Below are 6787 nucleotides of genomic sequence, written 5' to 3' on the forward strand. Positions count from 1 at the left end.
AATCATCTCAGATTCAGTGAAAATTTGTACTGGTCAGTTTTCTGGGGCAATAAATAAGATTCAAGCAAACAAATCCAGATGTCCGCGAGTTCGAGCCCAAGAGTAAACATCGAACACAGTTGTACCGGATAAGTTTTTCAATAACGATCCGCCAACTGTAACGTTGATAAAGTCGCGAATGCCATAATCATGGTAAAACGACTATAATCGAAAAAAAAAGTAAACAAATCGTCGGTTTTTTTAAATTCGATTTGAAAATTTTCCTGTTTATCCATGATCACCATATGTGAATATGAAAATTCCCAATAAAATGGAACGAAAACCTTAACATTGTTCCTGTGTTATCAATTTGTCATATTTTCATAGACCAGCTTGCATCAACAGTTTCCTTCTCAGCGAGTAGCAAATATCCTTGTGATGGTTTTTATCTGAAAACCCCAAACTTGCTCATCTAAAATGCATGAAACCGGACCTGTATTCCTTTCTTCGACAGATGGGATCCTTCCAGGAGAAAGCCGTGAAAAATATCCGAAACCTCTCAACCACCGACAACGACGACAAAGACTATTGAAGCTAAGAAGAAAGGAAGCTGACATCTTTCTCCCCCAGAACCCTAGGTTTGGCATTGGTTGTTCCGGATGTGGCCTGGCCAGGTCATCTTCTTCTAAGCCTTATCGACACCACCGTCCAGCTCTTAATCCCGGACACATTGCATCACATATCTAGTCTCATTCGGATATCCTGAGAACGGCGATCTACTTCTGGGACTTTGTGGCGTAGTCACACAAAGGTTGTTATACTTTATTATTCATATCTCTGTGTGTATAAATTCCGGTCCAGCCATCTCCTACTTTAGGAAGTTCTCGGCGGACCATTCATACATGTTCATATGATGGTGGTTTGAGGGCGGGTGTGGGTGCTGGAAATGTATTGTTTCTGGAGCAGCAAAATTTCGGGTGAAAAAAAAAGAAACAGGAAAATGACCGACAGATGAGAGACCGAAAACTGTACGTGTTCATAAATATTTTATCATCTTTTATCCGCTCCTCGGACGTTCTGCGGATGGGAGATACATTTACGTATTCCCTATCAGGTTTCTCGAATTCATTAGGTTTCTCGAATTCATTCCAAGGAAACGGAACGATGCCATTCGGTCAATGGAAGTGGGAAAAGCGAACCGAACGAGCGTTCGAATGTGAGGAATAAAAATATGCAATCAAAATATAATAATAAAGAGTCAATGCAATTAGCCATTCAGGAATTGACCGCGGCCGTCCAGGAGATCCGCAAAGTTAATGGACACTATATGTTTCTGGCAGAGATCCTTGGGGAACACTAGGATAGATAGATTTGATGGTCGCAAATATTTCTTGAAAAATGTTTACCTGAAGACCTAAAATCTACTCTAAGGTGTAAGATTCTGATACATTGAAAAATATAATAAATAATTCATATTCGAGAATTACTATTTCAGATTTCATGAGAATTCAGAATTGAGATTTGAGAATTGAGAAATGAGAATTAAGAAGCGAGAACTGAGAATTGAAAATTGAGAGTTTAGAATTAAAATTAAAATTAAAATTTAGAATTGAGAATTGAGAACTGAGAATTGAGAATTGAGAATTGAGAATTGAGAATTGAGAATTGAGAATTGAGAATTGTTAATTGAGAATTGAGAATTGAGAATTGAGAATTGAGAACTGAGAATTGAGAATTGAGAATTGAGAGCTAAAAATTGAGAGCTAAGCATTCAGGACGGGAAATTGAGAATTGAGAATTCCGAGAAGAAAATTGCGAATTGAGACTTAGGGATTTACATTTGAAAATTGAGAACTGAGAGTTGAGAGTTGAAAGTTGAGAGTGCATAGTCGAGAATTGAGAAAGGGACCTGAGAAATTTCGACGTAAATTTATTCGTAAAGTCTCTTTTCAGAATTCAGAATTGAGATTTGAGAATTGAGAAATGAGAATTAAGAAGTGAGAACTGAGAATTGAAAATTGAGAATTTAGAATTAAAATTTTAGAATTGAGAATTAAGAACTGAGAATTGAGAATTCAGAATTCAGAATTGAGAATTGAGAAATGAGAACTGAGAATTGAGAATTGAGAATTGAGAATTGAGAATTGAGAATTGTGAATTGTGAATTGAGAATTGAGAATTGAGAATTGAGAATTGAGAATTGAGAATTGAGAATTGAGAATTGAGAATTGAGAATTGAGAATTGAGAATTGAGAATTGAGAATTGAGAATTGAGAATTGAGAATTGAGAATTGAGAATTGAGAATTGAGAATTGAGAATTAAGAAATGAGAATTGAGAATTGAGAATTGAGAATTGAGAATTTAGAATTTACAATTGAGAATTCAGAATTGAGAATTGTGAATTTACAATTGAGAATTGAGAATTGAGAATTGAGAATTGAGAATTGAGAATTGAGAATTGAGAATTGAGAATTGAGAATTGAGAATTGAGAATTGAGAATTGAGAATTGAGAATTGAGAATTGAGATTTGAGAATTGAAAATTGAGAATTGAGAATTGAGAATTGAAAATTGAGAATTGAGAATTTAGAATTTAAAATTGAGAATTGAGAATTCAGAATTGAGAATTTAGAATTGAGAATTGAGAATTGAGAATTGAGAATTGAGAATTGAGAATTGAGAATTGAGAAATGAGAAATGAGAATTGAGAATTGAGGATTGAGAATTGAGAATTGAGAATTGAGAATTGAGAATTTAGAATTGAAATTTTGAATTGAGAATTGAGAACTGAGAATTGAGAATTGAGAATTGAGAATTGAGAATTGAGAATTGAGAATTGAGAATTGAGAATTGAGAATTGAGAATTGAGAATTGAGAATTGAGAATTGAGAATTGAGAATTGAGAATTGAGAATTGAGAATTGAGAATTGAGAATTGAGAATTGAGAATTGAGAATTGAGAATTGAGAATTGAAAATTGAGAATTGAGAATTGAAAATTGTGAATTGAGAATTGAGAACTGAGAATTGTAAATTGAGAATTGAGAATTGAGAATTGAGAATTGAGAATTGAGAATTGAGAATTGAGAATTTAGAATTAAAATTTTGAATTGAGAATTGAGAATTGAGAATTGAGAATTGAGAATTGAGAATTGAGAATTGAGAATTGAGAATTGAGATTTGAGAATTGAAAATTGAGAATTGAGAATTGAGAATTGAAAATTGTGTATTGAGAATTTAGAATTTACAATTGAGAATTGAGAATTGAGAATTGAGAATTGAGAATTGAGAATTGAGAATTGAGAATTGAGAATTGAGAATTGAGAATTGAGAATTGAGAATTGAGAATTGAGAATTGAGAATTGAGAATTGAGAATTGAGAATTGGGAATTGAGGATTGAAAATTGAGAATTGAGAATTGAGAATTGAGAATTGAGAATTGAGAATTGAGAATTGAGAATTGAGAATTGAGAATTGAGAATTGAGAATTGAGAAATCAGAAGTGAGAACTGAGAATTGAAAATTGAGAATTTTGAATTAAAATTTAGAATTTCAAATTGAGAACTGAGAATTGAGAATTGAGAATTGAGAATTGAGAATTGAGAATTGAGAATTGAGAATTGAGAATTGAGAATTGAGAATTGAGAATTGAGAATTGAGAATTGAGAATTGAGAATTGAGAATTGAGAATTGAGAATTGAGAATTGAGAATTGAGAATTGAGAATTGAGAATTGAGAATTGAGAATTGAGAATTGAGAATTGGGAATTGAGAATTGAGAACTGAGAATTTAGAATTGAGAATTGAGAATTGAGAATTGAGAATTGAGAATTGAGAATTGAGAATTGAGAATTGAGAATTGAGAATTCACGATTGAGAATTGAGAATTGAGATTTGAGATTTGAGAATTGAGAATTTACAATTGAGGATTGAGAATTGAGAATTGAGAGTTGAGAATTGAGAATTGAGAATTGAGAATTGAGAAATGAGAATTAAGAAGTGAGAACTGAGAATTAAAAATTGAGAATTTAGAATAAAAAATTATAATTGAGAATTGAGAATTCAGAATTGAGAATTGTGAATTTACAATTGTGAATTTACAATTGAGAATTGAGGATTGAGAATTTACAATTGAGAATTGAGAATTGAGAATTTAGAATTGAGAATTGAGAATTGAGAATTGAGAATTGAGAATTGAGAATTTAGAATTGAGAATTGAGAATTGAGAATTGAGAATTGAGAATTGAGAATTGAGAATTGAGAATTGAGAATTGAGAATTGAAAATTGAGAATTGAGAATTGAGAATTGAGAATTGAGAATTGAGAATTGAGAATTGAGAATTGAGAATTGAGAATTGAGAATTGAGAATTGAGAATTGAGAATTGAGAATTGAGAATTGAGAACTGAGAATTGAGAATTGAGAATTGAGAATTGAGAATTGAGAATTGAGAATTGAGAATTGAGAATTGAGAATTGAGAACTGAGAATTGAGAATTGAGAATTGAGAATTAAGAATTGAGAATTGAGAATTGAGAATTGAGAATTTGCAATTGAGAATTGAGAAATAAGAATTGAGAATTGAGAATTGAGAATTGAGAATTGAGAATTGTGAATTTACAATTGAGAATTGAGAATTGAGAATTGAAAATTGAGAATTGAGAATTGAGAATTGAGAATTGAGAATTGAGAATTGATAATTGAGAATTGAGAATTGAGAATTGAGAAGTGAGAAGTGAGAATTGAGAAATTATAATTGAGAATTGAGAATTGACAAATGAGAATTAAGAATTGAGAATTGAGAATTTCAAATTGAGAATTGAGAGCTAAAAGTTGAGAACTAAGCATTCAGGACGGGAAACTGAGAAAGTAGAATTCCGAGTAGAAAATTGCGAATTTACATTTGAAAATTGAGAACTGAGAGTTGAGAGTTGAAAGTTGAGAGTGCATAGTCGAGAATTGAGAAAGGGACCTGAGAAATTTCGACGTAAAATTATTCGTAAAGTTTCTTTTCGAATCTTGAATTATATTTCTGAATTTTTTTGGATCTGATCAGCTTTCTTCTAAATACAATATTTTGAAAATTTGAAATTTCTCTTAAAGATACATATTACTTAACTGCAAGGTGCAAGTTATATGCATCTTTAAGTGCAATTTTGCCCAACTCTTGTCGTCACTTTTGCAAATCCAAGATGGAATAAAAAATGTTTAAACTCGGAACACAATTCGAAAAATTTGAAACAAAATCATTAGGAACTAGGAATATCTTATCTTGAACTTATGGTGCTAGAATTATTGTTCTTCATTCGATTGTTTTCTTCAATAGGCGTTTAACAAATATTGTCATCTCGAGAATAAAGATGCAGCATTGAGCACATTCTTTTCTAAAAGTAAATATTTTTTCCTCAAAGAAAAAAGATCTCCTGAAAGCACAAAGAGATTTGAGACCTCGAAAATTAAGCAGCTGTTGAACAATGCAGGATTTGGTGCTTTCACAAGGAAAATTGAGAGCCATTTCGAAACAAAAGACAGCAGATCTAAAGAGATGAAACAATCCGGATCCCGAACGCGTGGGTGACCTTAAATCAATATAATCACTTAAGACCCACTTGAACTTTGGCCAATTTATCATTTCGTCCGTTTTTCAGCAGAGAGAGACAGTTTGTCAGCTTCCGTAGGCCTCAGATGATGGTTGAATTCCTTCAGGCTGTCTCTTTCTCTTTGCTTCAAGAGCGCTCAAAGGGATCAGAAATTAATTTTCCGGACTTTCGCTTTTATCTGCTCGGCCTCGGTCACACTCATAGGGAAGAATAGAAAATAGAACAGAAGAAGATGGCAGGCAAATTTTGGCAAACACCGAAAACAAAAAGCCGATTGTCGGAATCGAATCAACCTACAAAGCGAGTACCTACTAATGTAAGGGAATGTGGGGACCGCACAAAAGGCCATTCAGCATTCAGCCATTCATCGGGGTTGCGATTTTCCTCTATTCTAATGAGATTTAGAGCTGATCGGAGCCACTTTGTTTCGAGTTACAACTAACTGATGCAAAGAGCTGGAAAGAAATTACAGACAAAGTTGTCAGGGCAATTGAAAAAGTTGTAAGCGAGTGTCCAAAAAAGTATGAAAAATTACCCCTTCATCATATGATTTTTTAAGTTTTCTGAAAAAAAAAATTTGTTTAATAGTTAACTGTCACCTTTTTTACCACTTTTTATAACACGAAGATGAAACGAATGGTTGAGGCCGCACTGAGATTTAATTCATCACCTTCAAAAACCCAACTCACTCCATCACCTGTGCTTATCGAACGTGATCCCTACTTTATGCCCACGACCCAGATTTGCAAATGAAACTGTACCCTGTCATTGCATTCTCTGATCAGTAGGTATATTCAGTATGAAAAATGGCATGTTATCAACTACTGGCCGGTCAACTTCTGTTTATAATAATTGATAACAAACTGTTTATGGTTCTCAGGTACATAAACGACAGTGAAGCGTGATCAACACCAACTACTCACCAGCCGAAATAGCTCAGTTGGGAGAGCGTTAGACTGAAGATCTAAATGTCCCCGGTTCAATCCCGGGTTTCGGCAATGTATTTTTTTTTAATCACGTTTACGTATAGCAACAAACTGTTTAGATCAATCTGGCAGCCCTGCCTCGGCTGGATGGCGCTTCTGGCGGAATTTGTCAAAAAAGGATTGCCGACTGCGTTCGTCGTCCTCGGCAGACAGAAGAAAAGAAAGCTTTTTTCGACAGACATTTTCTAGAATCGAACCTAGAGGGCGGCGGCTTGATGAATGGGGAC

General features: G+C 33.5%; 1 non-coding gene across 1 annotated transcript; it reads left to right on the forward strand.

Annotated features, from left to right (window-relative positions):
* The first annotated feature begins 6499 nt into the window (after positions 1–6499).
* On the forward strand, positions 6500–6572 carry Trnaf-gaa (transfer RNA phenylalanine (anticodon GAA)). The gene has a single exon. It is a non-coding gene; the product is annotated as a tRNA-Phe (tRNA).
* Positions 6573–6787: the final 215 nt, after the last annotated feature.

Source organism: Uranotaenia lowii, chromosome 3 (genome assembly GCF_029784155.1).
Source record: "Uranotaenia lowii strain MFRU-FL chromosome 3, ASM2978415v1, whole genome shotgun sequence".
NCBI lineage: Eukaryota > Metazoa > Arthropoda > Insecta > Diptera > Culicidae > Uranotaenia > Uranotaenia lowii.